Source organism: Dama dama, chromosome 13 (assembly GCF_033118175.1).
Source record: "Dama dama isolate Ldn47 chromosome 13, ASM3311817v1, whole genome shotgun sequence".
NCBI lineage: Eukaryota > Metazoa > Chordata > Mammalia > Artiodactyla > Cervidae > Dama > Dama dama.
In genome coordinates, this window is record NC_083693.1 from 41,079,180 (window position 1) to 41,100,164 (window position 20,985).

A 20,985-nucleotide genomic window follows, 5' to 3' on the forward strand; every position below is an offset into this window, starting at 1 on the left:
GGGAACAATGGAAACAGCAGTGGGCGGGCTGGGAGGCAGGTAAGACCTGGAGGCAGGTGAGACCTGGGGTCGTGCCCTACTGGGCTACTTCAGGTTGAGTGCCACTAGGCAAGTCCCTGCATGGCTCCATGTCCTCTTCTATGAGATGAATAAATATGCTTTCCTTGTAAGTAACATTATTACCCTGGGGGCCAGCACACCAGCAACCTGCCTCCTGAACCTATGAGCCCTTTGGTTCACCAGGAGCTGAGCAGGGCCTGGGGGAGTCTCAGCCAGCTCTGGGAGTGAGGGAGAATCACTCACCCCCAGGCACCCCCAAGACCCCCATGGGTGCCATCCTCCTCATCGCCCACAGGGACCCTGTCTTAGCCTACCCACTGGCCCACCTACAGCACTGCCCCCACCCACCTGCTGCCAGAAGAACTCTCTAAGTGAGGCCCACCTCGACTCTGATCACTCGGCTGTAGCTGTTGGCTTGTCACTTCCCCCACCAGCCCCGTGGGCAGGAACTACATCTGATTCATCTTGGCCGTTGCAGAGTGTGGGGTCTGGCACGGGAGTCCTGCCCACAGGCAGCAGAGCTAGCAGTGGGGATGAACAAGCAGGACCATTCACCCCTCCCACCCCAGCACCTGTTGTTCTATTGAATATTCATGACAGTGCTGGGCTCCACGTGGGACTGGGGGAGATCTCAGTGTGGGACCACAATTCAGTCTGTCTGGGATCAGGGCTCAGTGGGGCTGGGGTCAAGGTTCAGTCTTCTGGGATCTGGGCTCACACTGCGGGGCTGGGGTCAGGGTTCAGTCTGTCCGGGATCAGGACTCAGTGGGGCTAGGGTCAAAGTTCGGTCTTCCGGGATCAGGGCTCCGTGTGGGGCTGGGGTTAGGGTTCAGTCTGTCCAGGATCAGGGCCCAGTGAGGGGCTGGGGTCAGGGTGCAGTGAAGGAAGTTTTCTGCCCTCTACCATGAAGGGCTCAGGACTTCTCCCAGCCTTACCCCCTGCTTTGAAAACAACTTCTCCTGCCCCTGGGGTGCTGGGGGCTGTCTTGAGTCCCCACTCTGCCCACGCTCTACCCAGGCAAGGCCTGACCTATGCTCAACTCCAGGCAGCCCTGGAGTGGAGGCAACCCATTCTCACTGTGGCCAGCCACCACCTGACTCCCACAGAAGGGGCTCAAGGTGGGAAGTGCTTCCTTGCATCCCTAACTGGCCTTCAGAAACACAGCAAGGACAGTCAGCCTTCTGGCCTGAATGTGTTCCCAAGCCAAGGAAAAGTGGTTTGTGGGTTAGCTCAGGTTTTTCTATTAGCCACCCCACTGTTCCCACTCTATTAGCCCAGATGATCCGGTGCCAGTGGAGGTAAATCTGGGTCTGGCTGAACAAGCAGGCAAAGGTGTTGGCTGGCACATGGCAACGAGATGTGCCATCCAAACAATTCCTCTTATCACAGCACCTGAAATCCTGCTTTGTGCTCCTTGATTTAAGTCAGTCTTGCTGACCCTCCTCTGAAACCTCCATCCTGAACAGTTTTTAGCTGGGCGTTGGGACTGCCAGATCTCCCGGCCCTGGGTGACTCAGGTCTAACTCAGGTCTGGCACTCACGGGGCTCAGAAATGGGAGCTGAATCAGAGACTGGCCTGAGTGGGCATCACAGAGTTGGGCAGGAGGCTGCCCCACCCCTCAGCACTCCCACCCATCCAGCCAAACCCTCCACTCCCTCTGCCTGCTACTCCCAAGCAGAGGGTCAAGTTGGTTTGCAGGAAAGACACATGGTTCTCATTTTAATTAATTAAAGAAAAATCTAATCACTGCATTAAACTTCTCATTACTCCACTTGAATACCCGTTAAGTAAATTTAATTACCAGAGGATTGGGTTTCCCAGCCTCTTTCATTAGCTTCTGATAAGATGGGGAGTTGGGAGGGAAGGGGATGGGAAGCAGAACAATGCCATTCTCAACCCACAGAGGGCAAGGTGGGCAGTGTACTGGGGCTACTGTGGTCAGGCTTTGGTGTCTCCCTGAGGACAGGCTTGGCCCTGGGCGTGGGGAGACGCTCCTCCCAACTACCTCTAGAAAGGAAAAGGCCTAGAATTTGGATACTGTCAGCGCTGAATGCTTCATTTACAGCCACTCTTGGTTATTTATACCCCACCTCCTTCTAAAAGAGTTTGAGGTTGCTAAGAACAGCACAAGCTGAAAAATAACAGAAGAAATCAGAACAAGGGAAAGATATGCGAGAAAAGAAGAGGAAGCCAAAGGCAAGGCTGCTGAGCAACTACATGCCCCAGCAACCCAAGCACTTATCAGAAAGGGGCCACAAACCAGCTGTGAGCTTCCTAGCAGCCAAGACAAAGAGAGCAACACATTTCAGCACTAAGGTCATAACCAACAGAGTATTCATAAGGAAATGCACACCAGACCTTGGTCTTTCCATCTATAAAAAGGGCAGAGCTTGCGCATGAACTAAAGGAAATGACCATTGGCGAAAGCAGTCAGCAAAAGTTTTCTAGAGCAGGAGGGATCTAAACTAGGCCTTGAAAAAGAGGATGGGGCAGACTCCATCTTTAGTAATCATTTATTATTTGCCTTCCCTAGTCAGAGGCATCTCCTTCCTGCCAGCAGGACTCTAAGCTTCCTTTGAGAAGCTCAAAAGAAGCTTCTCTCTCATTGCTGGTCACATGGTTGGGGAAGGACAGACCCTTACCCCAGTCCATCCTCATTTCCTGTGTATCCAATTAAAGGATCAGGATTATCTTAACCCTGCCAATAGGGCCCAAGAGATTTATAGTCACTTGGGACTATAAATCCCAAGTCCTAACTCCAGGACTTTTATTTGTTCTATCAGAAAAGCAGGCTTTATCTCTAGCCAAGACCCCAGATTTCAACCTGGTAGCCAGTAGCCCCAGAAATTGCTGACACATCTTAGGATTACATCATGTGAAAAGATACTAGGAGTGGAGCCATCACCAAAAAAAGAGAAGCAAAGAATTACAGACAGAAAATAGCTCCCAGTCACATTGTTGAAGCGACTGGATCAAGCCCTGCCTGAAGCCCAACTTACCCCCAGACACTTCAGTTTCATGAGTTGATAAACTCATTTTATTGGAATAAGATTTTTGTTACTTGAAACCAAAGGGATCCTCACAGACACAGTGTTCAGAAAGGTATCCTTCCAGTTCCAGAGATGGAGAAGGAGCCAGGGAATGGGCAGGTAGGGTGTGCCACCTACCGTGACTGCCACTGTGCCCCACTGAGTCCTGAAGCTTGAGGAGTTGCTTCGGTGCAGGCTGGGGTGAGGAATAGGCTGGGGAGTGGGTCCAGGAGCTGGGCAGGGACAGAGCCCCGAAATGCTGGCAGGAGGCAGGCTCAATGCAACCAGGACATGGCTGTGGAGTCCCTAGAAAAGAAGAAAAGCAAGAATGAGCAGTATGGTTCACATGGGGGACACAGGGGCACAGGGCATCAGGCAGACAGTGGTCACACCTTTCCCAAGGTGAGGCCAGAGTCTGCCAAGTCTGTCTTCACTTCCTCACCTCTTGTACGTCACTTACCCCTTTACTGCGCCCTCACCCAGAGTACCTCCAGGCTGCAGAAGAGCATCTGTAGGAGCCCTTCCCTCTGAAGAGAAGGGAGGATGGGGGAGGGGTGTGCAGGCATGGCTGGAATCCATGTGCTATTGTCAGACTGTATGTGCCTGGTGGCAGGCGGAGGGCAGGGGAGCGTCCCCCTCAGGACTGTGGACTCATTTCTCACAGTTCCTCTTCCAGTGAGTGTCCAGAACCGGGCCCAGGGCCTGAGGTAGCCAGAACAGGACAAAGGTGAGTGAGGCAGCTATCTTCTTTGATCACTGGTCTGGACTTCCAAGTGGCTTCCCTGGTGGTTCAGATGGTAAAGAATCTGCCTGCAATGCAGGAGACCCAGGTTCAATCCCTGGGTCAGGAAGATCCCCTGGAAAAGGGAATGGCAACTCACTCCAGTATTCTGTGGGTTTCCCAGGTAGCACTAGCGGTAAAGAACCCACCGGCCAATGCAGGAGACTTAAGAGACAAGGGTTCAATCCGTGGGTCGGGAAGATCCCCTGGAAGAGGGCATGGCAATCCACTCCAGTATTCTTGCCTGGAGTATCCCATGGACAGAGGAGTCTGGTGGGCTACAGTTCATGGGGTCACAATAAGTCAGACATTGCAAGTCTGATTGAAGAGTCAGATTGAAGCGACTTGGCACACTGGACTTCTAAAAGAATCCTAGAGAGGACAGTGCTCAACCCAAGGGAATGAATGGTGTTCCAGGCATGGGCAGAGAGCAATGTAGCACCTCTGAGTGCCTTCCCATCTTAAGAAGCAGGAAACTGTCTACTCTGCCTTCACACATACCTCCTTTGGGCACTGACCCAGCTTTGGGGGGCCACCCCTCAAGGGGGTGATAAACACAGTCTTCCCCAGCTTCTCTGAGGCCAAGTGGCACCTTTGGGGAGGGACAAAGGGTGGAGCTATTTCAGACTCAGGACATTGCCTGAGGTCCTGGCTGTTGGAAAGTCACTAAGCCTCTTTATCCCTTCATGAGTCCTCTGATCTAAGGGATACTGGCTTGCTTCTTGGCTCCGTAAAAAAGGCACAACGACCGAGATCCTGCGTCACAGAACACTCGGCTGACTGGGTCTCCAGAAACATCTCTAGATCAGTGCAGTGGAATTGAGCTTTCTGCAATGATGGGTGTGTTTGATACCTGTGCTGCCTGATAGGATAGCTGCTAGCCACATGTGGATGTTGAAATGAGGATAAAGACACTAAGAATCTGATTTTTTCTTTTCTTTTATTCATTTATATTTAAATCTAAATAGTCACATGTGGCTAGTTGCTACCATATTCGACAGTACAGCTCTGGACCAACCCTTGCCTAGCCTCTGGCCCCAGTGCTACGCGTGCTCAGTGGTGTTGGACTCTTTGTGACCCCATGGACTATAGCCCGCCCAGCTCTTCTGTCCATAGAATTTTCCAGGTAAGAATACAGGAGCAGGTTGCCATTTCCTAACCCAGGGGATCTTCCCAACCCAGGGGTAGAACCCGCGTCCCCGGCGGCTCCTGCATTGCAGGCAGATTCTTTCCCTCTGAGCCATTGAGAAAGCCCCCCTGGTCACAGTACCCAGAGAAAACTGAGGTCCAGAGAGGAGATAGGATTTGTCCAAGGTCACATAGAGAGTGGCAAAGGCAAAATCTATAACTTAACTCTTCAGACTCCTAGCCCCAACTCTCAAAAGCACCCACTGACCTTCCCATGTTGGGCTCATGTTCTCCCGTCCTGATCAGCACCATCACACACAGTGTCTTGCTATCCCATTAACCATGCTACTGCTCCCAGGACAGGGTATCAGGCCACCTTTGAAGGGATCATCTCTCCCAGCCACTGCTGTTGGCCAATCCCTCAGGCCCCTAGTCAAGCAGCCCCAAAGAACATTGCTGGGGAAATCATTCATCAGAGAGGAAGTGCCCTGGGCACAGAGCTGGTCACTGCAGGGTTATTAATAACAACAAAATGCTGGAAGCTGCCTAAACATCCCACAATACAGATGACGAAGTGCATCATGACACTGCTGTTTGATGGAATATTATACAACCATTAAAAGTGATAAACACAGAGACTTGTAGCAGCACAGAGCAATGTTCACCTAACAATATTGAACAAGAAAACGGAAAATGGATGAGGGTAGGGCAGGGTTGCAGTGGTTTACAGGGCTCTGTGCTCACTGAGCCCACTTATATCTGTTATCCCAGCCTGCACTGCAGCATAATGACATCCAGAGTTCATACCCATTCTAGAGATGGAGGAGCTGAGGCTTCAATAAGCCACCCACAGCCCTGGTGACATGGGGAGGGAGGGCTAGAATAGGGCTTGAACTCTTTGATTTCTGACTCTAAGGACAGACTTCCACAGCTGTTTCTTTGTGCCATGATGGGGATGTTAACTTTTGACCTCTCCTTTTTATGTATTAACTCATCTTATTTAACAGATACATTCTAAGTGACTTACAAACATGGGCTCATGTGATCTCTACAATAGCTGTAAGAGGGAGCAATTGATACTCTTTTTTTTTTTTTTTTTGATCAGGAAACTAGGGCACAGAGGTCAAGGGTCACTTCTACTTCCAACATGGTCTACAAGGTTTCAGTGTTGTCTTCACAGGAGAAGGGCAAGGTGACAGGGAGGGAAGAGCTGTTGACTCGGAGCAGTAGAAACACAGGCGTATGTGTGCAAGCACGTGTGTATGTGCATGTGTGTCCTCCCTTTCTAATTGCATGGAAATGCTTTTTTGTAGCAATTGAAAGAAAAAAGGAATAAAATATTGTATCAAAAATTCTTTACAAAACAAGCACAAACACAAAAATGAAAACTTATTCAAAATTAAAGCTACCAATACATCCAAGAGACTGTGAACGCAATCCAGCCCCTGGCAGCCAAGCTCATGTCTCTAGGCTTTCGTGCCAATTTCCTGACCCCGAACTCCTCCCTCCTGCCTGGGTGAGATCCTCACCTCAGAGGGCAGCGAGGAGCAGCCTTGTGTGCAGGTGGACTTCAATAAACACCTCCAGGAGCCCTCGGCACAACACAGCAGGCCAGCAGACAGACTTCAGAGCCCGAGCTGCCTGCGGCACTACTGTCGCTGGCCAGGGCTGACCTCAAAAGGCCAAGACATCCAGGCTTCTGCCTCCAGCCCCAGGCAGCTCCATCCACAAAGTGGAACAACCGAGCCACCCAAAAGGTAAAAGACCTCATTGGAGGTCACACTGCTACTGAACAGAGAAACATATGTGTGCACATGCCTATGCGTGCATACAAGCCACACGTACACGTGTCTCCCGTGTTTGCTAAGTCGCTTCAGTCGTGTCCTACTCTTTGCCACCCTGTGGACTGTAGCCTGCCAGGCTTCTCTGTCCATGGATTCTCCAGGCAAGAACACTGGAGTGGGTTGCCATGCTCTCTTCCAGGGCATTTTCCCCATCCAGGGATCGAACCCTTTTCTCTTAAGTCTCCTGCATTGGCAGACAGGTTCATTACCACTAGCGCCACCTGGGAAGCCCTGTGTGTCTCCCACGTGTGCGTATAATTAAAATATCAGGTGATACTCAGCTTATACACACACACAATGATGATTACATTACTAACTGCTACCATATCCACAGTTGTGTTTCTATTTCTCCTGTACATTTTTCTGTTATTTTTCATTCTGTCACCAAATACTTACGAGCACTTACTATGTACCAACTATATTATAGGTGCTAGAGATTAATTGGGGTGCCCCTCACAGGGATGGGGATACAGATGATAAACAAATAAAGAAACAAGATAGTTCCAAAGAGTGACAAGTGCAATGAAGATGAGCCTGGGCACGTGAAGGAGAGCGCCTGGGATGGGGCTCAAGGGTCCCTCGAGCGGGAGGATCTGAGGAGGCCTTTCTGCAGAGGCCACATCTGAATTTACACATGGACAATAAGAACTCAGTCAACCTAGAGCAACAGAAGCAGGGCAACGAACAGAGTGGGGAAGAAGACTGGTGTTTCTGAGGAGCCACAAGCCATTTGTCCCCTGGAATGAGATGGGCAGAGGTGGGGCAACTGTGGAAAGGAGGCCACAGAGGGAGGCTGGGCCCTGAAGGCCAAGGTAAAGCTTCGGTCTTCATCCCTAGTGCAATGAAGAGTCACCTCGGAAGTGCTGGGACGTCTTACTCGTTGTGAAAAGTTCCTTTGGGCTGCCGACTGGAGACTGGATTGAAGAGGAGCAGGCCCAGGAGCAGGGGACCCGTGGGCTGGCTCTGGCAGTTGCCCAAGACAGGGAGATGCGCCTTGGGCCAGGGTGAGGGAGGGACTAGACAGATTGAGGATATATGCTGTTGCAAACACAGCTCATCAGCAGTTGGTTGATGAGTTGGATGTGAGGAGGTGGGGGTAAGAAAAAGGAATCAAGGATGACTCCTAGATCTTCTACCATGGACACGAACTGCTTTTACCACCAGACCCCCCACGAAAAAATTTTAAATAACTGTTAAAAAATAACAGCAGATGAGCCATCATGAAGACCGCCACCCCCCACACACTGAGTCTCACACCCCCCAGGGTGCATCTTTCTTTTCAAGCCCCCGCTGTGTTCTCTGGTCCTGCATGTAGCACACAGGGCAGGAAAGAGATTGGGTCCCACCCTCAGGCTGGCAGGAGACAAGACTGTCCAAAAAGACAGGACAGAGAAGGACAGGGGAGGGTATAGAGGGGCTGGTTCAGAGCAGGCCCCCAGCACGTGCTTGTTAAAGAACATGCTGGCTGAACCTGAGAAGTTCTAGCATGGGGCGTGGGACTGGGGAGGCAGGGCGCAGCATCTGGGAAAAGCATGAGTTTGAAGGTGAGACCATCCAGGATTTGAGTCTCGGCTTCATCCTAGCTCACTATGGGACCCCGGGAAAGTTCCTTTGCTTCTCAAGGCTCAGATCCCACAATCCTCCCACTCAACGTTGTGATGAAGACTCAGTGAAGTGATAAATGTCAAGAACTGACATTTATAACTATTAGCACCTTTCCCCTTTTGTTTAAAAAAGGGCGAAAGAAGTCAGTTTAAGCTTAGACAGGCAAACTTACATCTATTCCAATCAAGATTCTGGAAGTGTTGCCGAGAATGCCAGGAAAGCCAATGGTAAGTGTCAGAATTTCATGACCAAAGAGTCTTGTGGGAAAACTGCATATCCTCTCTTGGCTGCTCAAAAGAGTGACACACACTCCAGCCAGCCACAAGTGAGGCCCTCGTACATCCTTGTCGATGAGACAGAAAACTATGGCCTGGGCTTCTCAGTGGTTAGCTATATAACCACATCCAAGAAAGTGGGAGAATGAGGCGGACTGGCCCCTGGGATGGAATCTCACTGGCATCAGCAGGGTTGGTCCTTGGCCCTTCCTGGAACAAACTTTTTTGGCAGAAACTAGAGACTAGGGTGTGGGCTTCCCCATTGGCTCACTTGGTAAAGAATCTGCCTGCAAGGCAGGAGACCTGGGTTTGATCCCAGGGTTGGGAAAATCCCCTGGAGAAGGGAATGACAACTCACTCCAGTATTCTTGCCTGGAGATTCCCATGGACAGAGGAGCCAGGCGGCCTACAGTCCAACTCACAAAGAGTCAGACACAACTAAGCGACTTTCAACTTCAGAGACTAGGATAGAACTTTGAAAGGAGGTCCAGCCTGGAAGGGTCAATTAGGGAGTCAGGATCCCCTGTCCAAAGACCTCCATTTACCCAGGAAGGGGCCAAAGTGTACAAGAGAGGGTGACTAGGCCCTGGCTGAGTTCTGTGAGTAGCTCTAAGAGTGGCCAGGGAGCTGTGGCCTCTGTGGATCCTGGTGGCACGCGAGGGCTGGGTAAGCCAATCACTCCAACTCTGGAGATGCTGCAGCCATACTTCATCCTCGATGTATCTGTCTAGATGATTTTGGATAAAGTGAGGTCTGTTCACAGGGGCTTGACAGGAAGAGGTGGGTCTGAACCCCATGTTCCCTGGGGAAGCCTTGAGGGCCTGGTCAGGACTTCAGGTCCCTGGCATTGGCATTTATGGGCCCAAAGAGCAGAGCTAGGCCCAGTGAGGGAAGATTCCAGGAAGAGAGACTGCTTTTCAGCATGAAGAGTAGTGAGCTCCCTGTCCCTGGGGGCATGCAAGCAGAGGTCTGGAGAATATATATGCTGGGTAGGGATTTGCACTAAATGTGGGGGTTGCTTTCAGCCATGGGGTTCTGTGAATCAGGACTAGATTATGTGGATCAAAGAGGGTGTTACAGAGAGTGAAGGGAAGGCAAGATAATGCCCAGAATAATAGTTGTTATTATTATTATTACTACATTATAGATCACCAACATTCCTATCTATTCTCTAACTCGATCTTCTGCCCATCCCAGAGGCACAAAGGATGATTAACCCCATTTAGCAGATGTGAAAACTGAGGCCCAGAGAGGGAATAAGACCAGCCTGAGGTCCAATAGCACATTAGCCCCACACCGAGGAGCCTTCCCCTCTGAATTCCAGTGGTCATCCCATCACTCCTGCTGCAGAGGAGGGAGCAGAAATCTGCCCTCCAACCAGGGCTCCTGTCCATTTGCCAAGACTCCCTATCCCTGAAGGTTAGAGGCTCTCTTTGTGCACCCCCACAAAAAACCTTGGAAGGGAGTCCCAGCCCAGAAGGTGTCTCCTCCCAGGTTACATGTGTCCTGCTCCCCGCCGCTTTCCTCTCATTCCCCTATGGTCCTGCCACAGCCCCTTAGGTTGGTTCCTTCAGACCAGATTGAGGACCAGACACCGGGCTTTGCCCAGGAAATGAACTCAAGGGGAAGGGTCCCTCCTGCTCAGCCTTATTCTTCACCTCACACCTACACAGGCAGCTTGAGACTGGGGAGAACTAGAGTCCACCTTACCAGGTATTCCACCAGAACACCTTCCCTTTTCCAAGGCAGAGGGTCAGAGAGAGGACATCTGGGCAGGAGACGTGACAGTGTCAGGGAGTGGGGAGACTGGGACCACCAAGGCAGGAGAGCTGCCACCTCCAGTACCACCCATGCCACATCATACATCGAACCCCAGGGTATTCCTGTGAGCCAAGGAGCAGCATCTCACTTTACAGGTGATGGAATGAAGGCTCAGAGAGATTAAGAATTTGCTCAAATTCAAAATACTAAATTGAACAGAAACAGCCTGTAAGTTCTAGAGCCAGGATTTGAATCCAGGACTGGCTGGTCCTAAATACCCTGTGCTTTCCCAGGCTCCCTGCTGCCTCCATAGAAGTGCAAGGAAACTCAAATAGGCAGCCTGGTGAGCAGATGAAAGGGGGGGCAGTGGGGGCAGAGAGAGAAGACAAGACAAAAAGACAAAAGACAGAGATCAGCTGGGACAGACAAACTGACAAGTGGACCCTGCAGGGGCCAGAAGGAGGCAACTACAGAAGCCCCCATCTTGATCAATGAAAGGCCCCCAAGTGCCACCCCCGCAGCCATCTGCTCCTCCAATTTAGCTACTAGTCTTCCCTAGGTCCTCCACAGGATGCCCGGGTCCAAGGAGCAGAAGAAACTTCCCGTCCTGGGAGTACCACATCAGTGAGGGTGTCAGGTCAGATCCCTGGGTCTGGGCAGAGAAAGGAGGTGGGCAGAGAAAGAAAGGAGCCAGTTCTGTCCCTGGGCAAGGCCCTCAGCCCAGCTTCTGTTTGCCCCTGCCAGGCTGGAGGGTCCAACGGCCCCAACAGCCCAGCAGGTACAGCATTCCTGCCAGCCCCACATGTCTGGGGGAGCATTCTGGGCTAGCCAGGTGTCCCCAAGTCCCGCTGGCAGCCGAGCACAATTGGTCTGTCCTCAGAGCATGCAGGGTTTAGCAACAGCCTCTCAACTGAATATTTAAGAAGAAAATTACCCCTCCTGCTTTTTTTTTGGTTTTTGTTTTTTTTTGTTAAGAGAGAGAGAAAGGGAGGGAGCAGGAAGCCAGCAAAGGAGGGAGAGGGAAGGAGGGTGGGAGAAACCTACCCCAGCATTGCAGTCAAGGTCACAGGCATCGTTGTGGGGCAGTCGCGGGCAAGGAGCCTTTAATCTGGGAGTTCAGGCCGAGGAAACTAAACGCTGGAAACCGGAGTACATTACTGCCCTGAATGATCTGTCGGCTTCTATTAGGCTAAATATCCCTGGATAATAGGGAATTATCCTCTGAAAAGGCAAACTGCCGGCCTCTCCAGGGAGGGGGGTGCGGTGGGAACCTCTCATCGTGAGGGCTCTCCCACGGTGATGGGGGGAGGAAAGAACAGGTCCAGCTAGGAAAGCCGCCCCCATCCCACACCCCCTTCCTGGGAAAGTCACAGTCACCAGCTATGCGAAGCTTTTGGCGGCTGCCAGCACCCCACCCCCTCCTCCCCAGACTCTCCCTCCACTAAGGAGTCTGAAAAGATGCTAGACACAGGGTCGAGGCCAGACAAAGCCTCCGTGACAGCAGGTGACTGTGGGCAAGTCCCTGAGCCCCTCTGAACCTCTGTTTCCCTGTCTGCTAGATGGAGTTAATAATACTCACCCAAAGGCTGTGCCAAAGGGAGGAGGAAGCTGGCGCCCAGCCTGGCACAAAGTGGGCACCCAGGACAATTCTGCTCATGCCGTTCTGCCCACTGGATGAAGAGGACCTCCTCTTCATCCCCTCCTCCTCACCGTCACTGGCCCCTGCAGGGCATCACCCCCTTTGCCCCATTCTGCCCACTATGAGGACCTCTTCATCCCCTCCTCATCCTCACTGGCCCCCACGGGGCACCACTTCCTCCGCCAGGAAACCCTCCCTGGCCCCCAACCTTGGGTATCTCCTATAGCCAGGACCCCACCTTCTGGGGTTCTGGGCTCTGCCAGCTGCCAGTGGTTGTTCACACATGGGACCTTCAGCTTCAGGGGTTCCCTCTGAACCAAACAGTATTTCCGCCTTCCCATCCTCCCCAAGCCCTCTCACCCGCACGACTGGCACTCAGGACTCCACTCAGACGTGCAGACTGGGGCTGGAGGAAGCCAGGATCAGGCATGGACTGGGTCCATGGAAGGGCGTCACTCGTGGAAACGCATTCGGCACCAGCGAAGCCACGCCAGGAAGCCAGAAATTTCAGAACACGAGTCTGCAATGGCAGCCAGACCATCTGCAGGCTGGCCAGGGCACAAGGCAGGGCTGGGCCAGGTCAGAGAAGCATAGCGGTGGGACTTAGTACTGGGTTCCTGGCACAGTACCGAGGCCCTGGAGGTGTTCAGGCCAGGAAGGGCCTCAGGGGTCAAGAGGGGCATGGCTGACCTGTGCGGGGAGAGGAGAGGGTCAAACGAGTAGCTGGGTGTGGAGCAGCGACATACCCAGCTGAGCATCATGGGTACTCATGTCCAAACAACACTGTCCAACTTTGTCAGACCAGTTCAGTTCAGTTCAGTCGCTCAGTCGTGTCCGACTCTTTGCGACCCCGTGGCCTGCAGCATGCCAGGCCTCCTTGTCCAACACCAACTCCCGGAGTTTACTCAAACTCATGTCCATTGAGTCGGTGACGCCATCCAACCATCTCTGTCATCCCCTTCTTCTCCTGCCTTCAATCTTTCTCAGCGTCCAACTTTGTAAAGTCTTTTAAGTCCACTAGTTACTTTGATCTGCATAGCCTTCAGGTGAGGGGACAGATTGTGTGTGAGTGCTAAGTCACAACTAACTCTTTGCAACCCTATGGACTGTACCCCGCCAGGCTCCTCTATCCATGGGATTCTCCAAACAAGAATACTGGAGTGGGTTGCCATGCTCTCCTCCAGGGGATCTTCCCAACCCAGGGATCGAACCCACGTCCCTTATGTCTCCTGCTTTGGCAGGCGGATTCTTTATCACTATCGCCACCTGGAAAGCCCGAGGGGACAGTTCAGGGATTACTTGTTAGCAGTTCCTTAGTTCATTCATTCAACAAGAACTTGCGGAATGCCTGCTTTGTTCCAGGCATTGTTCTGCCTCGCTCAACAGAGAGGAAACAGGCCCAGAAGTGCTGCCCAGGAAGTTCCATGGTCCCATGGAGCAGGTGGAAGTCCAGGCTGCTGTCAGCCCCCATTAGTGAGAGGGGCCATGGGGCCTCTGCTATAGCCCCAGAGACTGCAGGAGTGACCAGAGATGCCCATGGGCTGGGAGACCCAGAGAGCCTCCGGAGACAGGGAAGGAAGCGGGGCAGTGCCAGGCAGGAGCTATGGAAAGGGGAAGCCCAGTGATGGGTGAAGGGGGATCATGGGCAGGAGGGGCCTCAGTCTGGAGTGAAAGCACCTCTTCCTCCAAGGCAGGGGTGGGAAGCCAGAAGGTGTGAGGGGAAGGAGGGAAGTTCACGGTGGAGGGTGCTGAACTCCGTGGGTAAAGGCTGGGGACAGGGCAGCAGAGGCACAGGTGAGGAATGACCAGGCCATCAGCCCCACCCAAGGAGAGGAAGCAGCACGCAGGCAGGGCCAGAAGGTAGGGGTAGGGGGTCAGAGTGGGCCCATCCGGAGGACCTGGAGCCTGGCTGGGGCCTCTAAGATGTCTGAGCTCTAGAGGAGGGACAGACGGCAGGGAATCCCAGCAGGGAGAAGCAGGCCCCATGACCGCCCTAGTGGGTGCCCAACCCAGTAGCCTTAGGCTGCCCTGTGCCCCCAGGGGACTGAGAACCTCCCTGGGGTGTGGGCTCCCAAGGGCCCAACCATGGGAAAAGCCCAGAGCAGGCTACATGCCTCTGGATTCTCCCTGCCACTGAAGCGAGCCCCTGAGTCAGCTCAGGAATGGCTCTTCCCTCTCAGTTCTTTGAGCCAGCCCATCCACTCTGAGCAGTCGCCAGCAGGTTCCCCACTTCCCTGGGCGCTCCTCTCCTCATAGGTAAACTGAGGCAGACCTCACCTCTCAGTGGCCAGCCAGGTCAGGAGAGCACTGCCCAGTGCCCGGATGCACACACAGTAGGTGCGCACAGATGATTTGGCCCCTTCCTGTCCCTGGTAGCGGAGCCTCTTCTAGTCCGCACATAGCATCCGCAGTGCCTCGCACGCACTTTTGCTCAGTTCACTTTTACTGAACTTTACAGCTAACCAGCTGGTAGCGGTGGAAGGAGGTCAGAATTCTGCCCACTGGACGCAGTGGGGAAGGGGCTGAGAGAAATCAGGACATCGTGGGAGGACGTGGCGACACCCTGGGGAGCAGACGTGAGGACGCAGCAGAGGCCGAGGTTGCTGGGGCGGCAGAGGTCCCTGCTGTCGCCACACACATTAGCACTCCTTAATAATTCAGCAGGCAGGGGGGCCAGGGGAGGGGCAGTGAGGGCGGCGGGGATGGGGTTCACCCAAGTGGAGGGTCCCAGGGCAAGTGGGCCCACGGGGCCCCAGGCCTCCTCATGGCCCCCACAGCCTTGTGAGCTGCTCCTCCAACTCATCCTGCCCATTTCAGAAGCTACCTCACTGTGTGCCAGGCCTCACCCAACCAACCAAGAGCATTGGAGAGAAACTGACACAAGTCAGAGGGAAAGAAGAGCCACTTCTGGGAGGAGGGACAGAACCTGGAAGGCTTCACAGAGGAGGTGGCTTTTCAATTGCTCTGCATCTCACCTGGCTTTTCTGTGAAACAGGACTATATACTCCTCCTCCTCTTCTTACTACTACTATTGTAACTACTACTATTAATAATAATGCCTTAAGTATCTGGGGCGCTCACTTGGTGCTAGGCCCTGTGTGAACACTTTGTGCCCAGAGAAATTGAGCTGGAGCTGAAGCCAAGCCCTCCCCCTCCTAGCCTCCCTTTGGCTGGACCAGCTGGTGGAGGGTTGACTGAGGTCTGAGCCTTGGGCCAGCTGCAGCGAGGTCGGTAGGCAAGATGGGTGTCACTAGTAGCCAAGGTCTGCGAGTTGCCCCAGGTTGTCAGCATAACTCCAAGTGAGTGGGGTGGGGGAAGGGGGTGGGGGAGGGAAACTTCCAGAGCCAGGTCAGAGGCAGCAAGGTCAGAGGTTACACAATGACCATGGCAGCAGCTCATTTTGGCCCTCCCAGTGTTTAAAACGCTGGTGCTGAGTACGGCCTACACCTGTCCCTTCAGCCTACCCATCTCCCACAGGACCAATCTCACCCACATGCCAGCTTCCAGAAGTCCTCTGGCTCTCAAGAGGCAGGGTGGGGAAACCACAACTATGCTAGGCAGTAGGTATTATTGATCCCACATGATGAGAAAACAGGTTCCGAGAGATGATGTCCCCTGCCCAAGGTCACAGATGGGAATGGCCAAGCTGGTACTCATACCTGGGACTGTTTCCAACAAACAACGGGATGCCAAGGGCTAAAAAGCTCATGGGGCTGAAGTTGGAGGGTGTCTCAAGCACAATCAGTAGGCCTGGGAGAGGCCTTTGAGGGGTGAAGTCTTTCTGGCTCCCCTCCCAGTGGCTTCAAGCTGTCCACAACCAGGACTCAGATGGTCTGGCAGTTTGAGAAGATGAGGAACTAAGAGGCAGGGGATGGTGAAGGAGACCTCTCATGGTGGCTTCCAGCAGCTCTCTGCCTCACCCCAACCCTGCCTGAAAGCATCCATCTCCCTGGTGGCCTGATATTGCCAAAAGGGCTTGAGAAGGACTTTTTAATGAGGCTGAGGTAGGAGGCAAAGGGCGTGGTTAAGGAGAGATGAAACTCAGCCCAAAGATAGAACAAGACCACCTGTGGACTAAGGCTAGTAGCCGGGGATGGGAGGGGGTGGTCAGGAAGGCCCAAGGGAACAGGTCTCATGGTGCCTAGACTCCCACTATTAGAGCATAATTCCTCTGAGTTCCCAGAGGTGTTTGGTTTCCATAGACTTTGAACCAGGGAGAGACACCATCTAAGAATACCGGCAGTGGGTAGTAGGGCTCTGAGGTTCTGGCCCCACTCTTTTATTGACATACTGTGCTTCTTGGCACACGTATCTTTCCCGCTCTACTCCCCAGTTGCCCCATCTGTAAGATGCCCAGGCCTGAAGGCTGGGGGACACGGAAGGGGAGTGGAAACACCCTAGACAAGTAACCCCTTCCAATGCCCGTATCGACTAGACGCAGGCTCCATGCTCAACATAATCCTCTGTGGTCTACCTTTACCCTCTCAACAAGGCCATGCCATAGATATCGGCACTCCCATTGTCTAGGGGAGCACACTGAGGCTCACACAAGAGAAAGGACACTTCGAGCCTCCAGGAAGAGTTCAGACAGGCCCCACGAGTGCTGTTTTGTTCAGCACTCTGGACAGCTCCCAGCCACTGCCTTCCTGGCCACCACCCGGTCACCCCCACCTCTCACACACACACATACTCTTAGATATGCCTGCTTTTCCCAACTCCCTCATCCTATATAAACTTCACCTAGCTTTTCTTTACTGCTCCAGCTGCACTGAACTCTCCTGGGCTCCTGGCATGGCTGTGATCTGTGCACACAGCACTGGGACCTAGGTCAGTAGTTCTTGCTCCCTTTTACTTCTCTGACTTAAATCTCATTCTCTCAGCAGCAACCTGAGGGCAAGGAACTAACTCCCTCTCTCCTTTCTCTGCCACAGTCTGGGCACATAGAGGGGACTCGTGGAAATCCACTGGTTTTGGATCGGATGTGGGTGAGAATTGGCTGAATAACTCTAGGGTCATCATTTTACTTCATTCATTGAGTTTCAGAGTCCCCAGCTGGGAAAAGCGCTGATCCTGTCCATCTCACAAACCCACTGTGATTTACACAGAGAGTGCAGATAAGCCATGCAAGGAGCTGCTACCCCCATGACAGTGTGACTACCTGCTGACACCCCCTTAAATACCCTCCTAGGACCTCATTCAAGTTATGGACCACTTCTCCCCATTAAATATTCCAAATGATTCATAAATAGGTGGATTAATATCAGTGAGAAAAGTCTGGGGCTAGTAGATGGGTCAGAGAAGCCCAAAAGAACAGCTGGTACGGTGCTCAGAGTTCCACTATTAGAATTGATGCCTTTGTGGGCTCATGAGTGTTCAGTATCCACAGTGGCTTTGAGCCTGAAAGCAGAAACACCTAGGAATATTGACAGTGGAGGTGGGGTCTGGGGTTCTGGTCCCTCTTCTCTACTAACATACTATTACTTAGTACAAGTGTCTTCTCCTCTCTGGCCTGCAGCATGAAGTATCCAGGCATACAAGAGGTGAGGTGGCCCTCTCTGCACCACTTCCTGGAAGGACAAGAGGAAAATGCCTGTAGGAGTGATGTCAGAGGTGCTGGGAAGGACCCTCTAAAGCTCTCAAATCCAGGACTATGATGCCCAAATGCCTCCACTGGGATTGCCAAACTCCTTTATCCTCCAACAAAAACCAAAGTCAAACCCTTGGTCTTTAGGGGACCCAGCAGACAGATGCTACCCATTCCCAGGCCCAATGAGGGCAGGCCTGCCCGCATGCCTTGGACCTTGGAGAAGGGTCCCCTCATTTATCCTCAGGCCCAACTGACTTATCCAGGGAGCTCCAGCCTGAGGAAGGCTGAACTTATACCCCCAATCTAGATGGAAAAGAGAATAAGATTCTATGGGAGGCCTGGGTAGGAAGAGCTCTGCTGAGGCCCCTTCTCTGGACCAGGAAGGGATGCTGAGGGAAACGGAGGAAAGAACAAAGAGTTCTATCCTGGCTCTGCCACTTAACTAGCTGGCTGACCCCAGAAAGTTGCTTTACCTCTTTGAGTTCCACTTTTCTAATCTACAAAGTGGAGGAATAATCACACCATGTAGCATCCAGTAGTGGCAAGTTCTGGAGGAACCATGATCAGATTCCTGGCCAGGGTTTTGTATTTTTTCATATCAAAGAGTGGGTGACATCAGCTGTGGACACGTAAATAACATGCCCCATGGGGAAGATGAGCGCTGAGAGCTCAGAGGAAGTGTGGATAAGGTGGGTACCAAACCCACCCCAGCAGGGTTCTCCCTAGAGAATCAATCTGAGTCCTGACTCTGGACACACACTGGGTCCTAATCCTGGTTATGCTGAGCCTTGAACCAGTCACCAGCCACTGCAGGCAGTCACCATCAGAGACCAGTGTCATAGTTGGCTCTAGGGAGGGCTATCAGACTCCCATCTTCTTGTAGAAAAGCTGCTAATAATCTTCCATTGAATGAATTGGCTCATCCCCGGTGGGGAGGGGGGAGGAGCCTGTGGGCTCAGTGTGTGTCCCTGGCCTTTTGCCCCTCTGCTCACACCCTCCTCACCCTTTGCCCTATGCCACTGGCTTCGGTCTAAAGATGCACCCCCACATACCCCAGACCTGCTTCCATCACCCTGGCCATGTTTTCTAGGGCCCCTGACCAGTTTTGTCTCCTGACCACAGCCCCACAACCCAAGCCCTTGGTATGTTTTGCCACTCTGACCTCAGATGGTGGAGATCCTGTGATGCTTGTGGCAAAAGGCCCCTGGTCTTACCCACTCACTGGGCTCCCTGTCCCGGTGGGGAAGCTGAGGTCACTGGGGGTGAATGGCAACCCCAAGATTTCCATCCTGGACCAGCACTTTCTTTACCCGGCCCTCTGGCTGCCAAAGGGCTTCCCTTCTCTCAGTCCCCCCCCCCACCCAGCCATCAGAGGAGGGGCCCCAGCAGATGGGGGTCAGGCAAACCCCAAGTCCCCTACCACATCCAAGCGGGAAGCAGGAGGTGGCGAAGCATCACGGAGCCACCCTGTCCTGGGCTCCTCTGTCCTCAGAAAGCCCCAACTCGAGGCTAATTTTGGACATCTTCTCAGGCTGAACAGTTGAAGAACTTTTCCAGATCCTCCCTGGCATAATGGGGCCAAAGGGGTGAGTTGCCCCCACCCTTCCCAGGGCAGCTGAGGCCTCCTGGCCCACAACACTACAGTGTGACACTAGGTGGGAGTGTGCATCTGAACGCAGACCTGGCCCCGGGGGAAGACCAAGGTGGCAGTGCGGGGAGACGACCTGCCCACCCAGGCTGACTCATCCTTTTGGGTAAAGCACTGCCCTTCTCAAACTCAAGACTAGGCAAGGGTGGGGCCTGCTCTAGAGGTGGTGGCTCTGGGTTCCTATCCTGGCTCTGAGTACTACCAGCTGTGTGGCTTTCTGAGTTTCAGATCACTCATCTATAAAATGGGGATGATAAGATGCCAGTCACCGGGCTGGTACCACGACAATCCTGACATCCTTGCCATCTCCCTCAGGATGTCCCACAAACCCCTCATCCTTCATCTTCCTCCAAGTCTGCTCCCTCTAGGCTTATGCTAAAGCTTCTGTGAATGTCTCCACCATCGACCCAGCTGTGCATTCCAGAAACATGGGAGCCCCTGCGACTCCTCCCCAACTCCCACTCCATCCCAGCCAGCACGAGTGCTCAGCGTATCTCCAATCCAAACTCCTCTCTGCACCTCCATCCCAGACCAAGCCCATCACTGTCTGCTGGGCTGCCACCCTTTGCCCTTGTGCCTCTCCACTCTGCTCCCCATCTGCTGGCAGCCAGTAAATTAGATTATGTCCTTTTCCTGCTTAAAACCCTCCAACAGCTTCCACTTTCTCTTAGAACAAAACCTGCCCACCCTCCTGGCCATGGTCCACAGACTCCGCTGACCCACCCCTGCCCACCTGCCTTGACCTCCTCCAGCTTTCTTTCTCCTACCCCATAAGTTTCTTCCCAGCTTCTCAACACACCAAGGCCCCCCACCCCACCTCCCGCCAGCATGAAATGCTCTTCCCCGCTCCTTGCACACAGCCCCCTCCTCTTCTTCCATCCAATTATGGGATGAGACACCTCCTAAAGAAGCCCTCCCAGATTACCCTGTCTCAGGGAGCCTGGAGCCTTCCCCACCTTTGCATTCTCTATTATTCCCTTGTACCACTTGTCACAATTTGCAATTATACATCTATGTCTTTGTTTACTTGTTTATTATCTGTCCCCACCCCAACAAAAGCTGTGAGCTTCACAAGGGAAGGAGCCAGAGCTGACTTGCTCAGCCCTGTACACCCAGAGTCTGGGCCTAGTTAGATGCCCAATAAACAGGCATCTCCCCTGAGGTCCATCACCCCAGAGCTGATCAGAGAGTCCACCCTCCCAGCTTCCTCAGTCAGTTCCAAAAGCCATATCTGGAGTCTCAGAAGAGGACTTGGCAGGCACAGACACCCAGAAAGGCAGGATTCTGCCTCCCTGGCTAGTGCCCATGGCTGCAGCTATGCCAAGACACCATGCAGATCCCCTGCAGGGAACAGCGCAGTGAGGGGCAGAGCAGGGCAGGACCTGTGGCTGCTGAGACTGTGCCAGGGGCTGGGCATTCTCACAGCAAACCATCCCAGCGGGCAGCAAGCAGTGGGCGGGCATGTGCCCACATCTGATGCTTCAGGAAAGAGAGAGATGAAAAAATAATCCAAGCTCATCCCTCTGTCTGTGCCTTCTCAGTGTTGGGCTCTGGCAGGTCCCTGAGCCTGGCGCCACCCACAGCAGCCTCAGCCAGGTCAGCTCTCCGTGGGGCACACCCCCTGCAA

General features: G+C 53.1%; 1 protein-coding gene across 2 annotated transcripts in view; it reads right to left on the reverse strand.

Moving 5' to 3' along the window:
* LINGO1 (leucine rich repeat and Ig domain containing 1) overlaps window positions 1-20,985 on the reverse strand; it is a 212,314-nt gene that overhangs the window by 80,192 nt on the left and 111,137 nt on the right. The window contains exon 3 of one of the 2 annotated variants that reach the window (XM_061159638.1): window positions 3,229-3,396. The gene's annotated coding sequence lies outside the window, so the exon portion shown is untranslated. Of the gene's footprint in view, window positions 1-3,228; window positions 3,397-20,985 lie in introns of those variants that run through there. The other variant, XM_061159639.1, reaches the window with a different exon arrangement.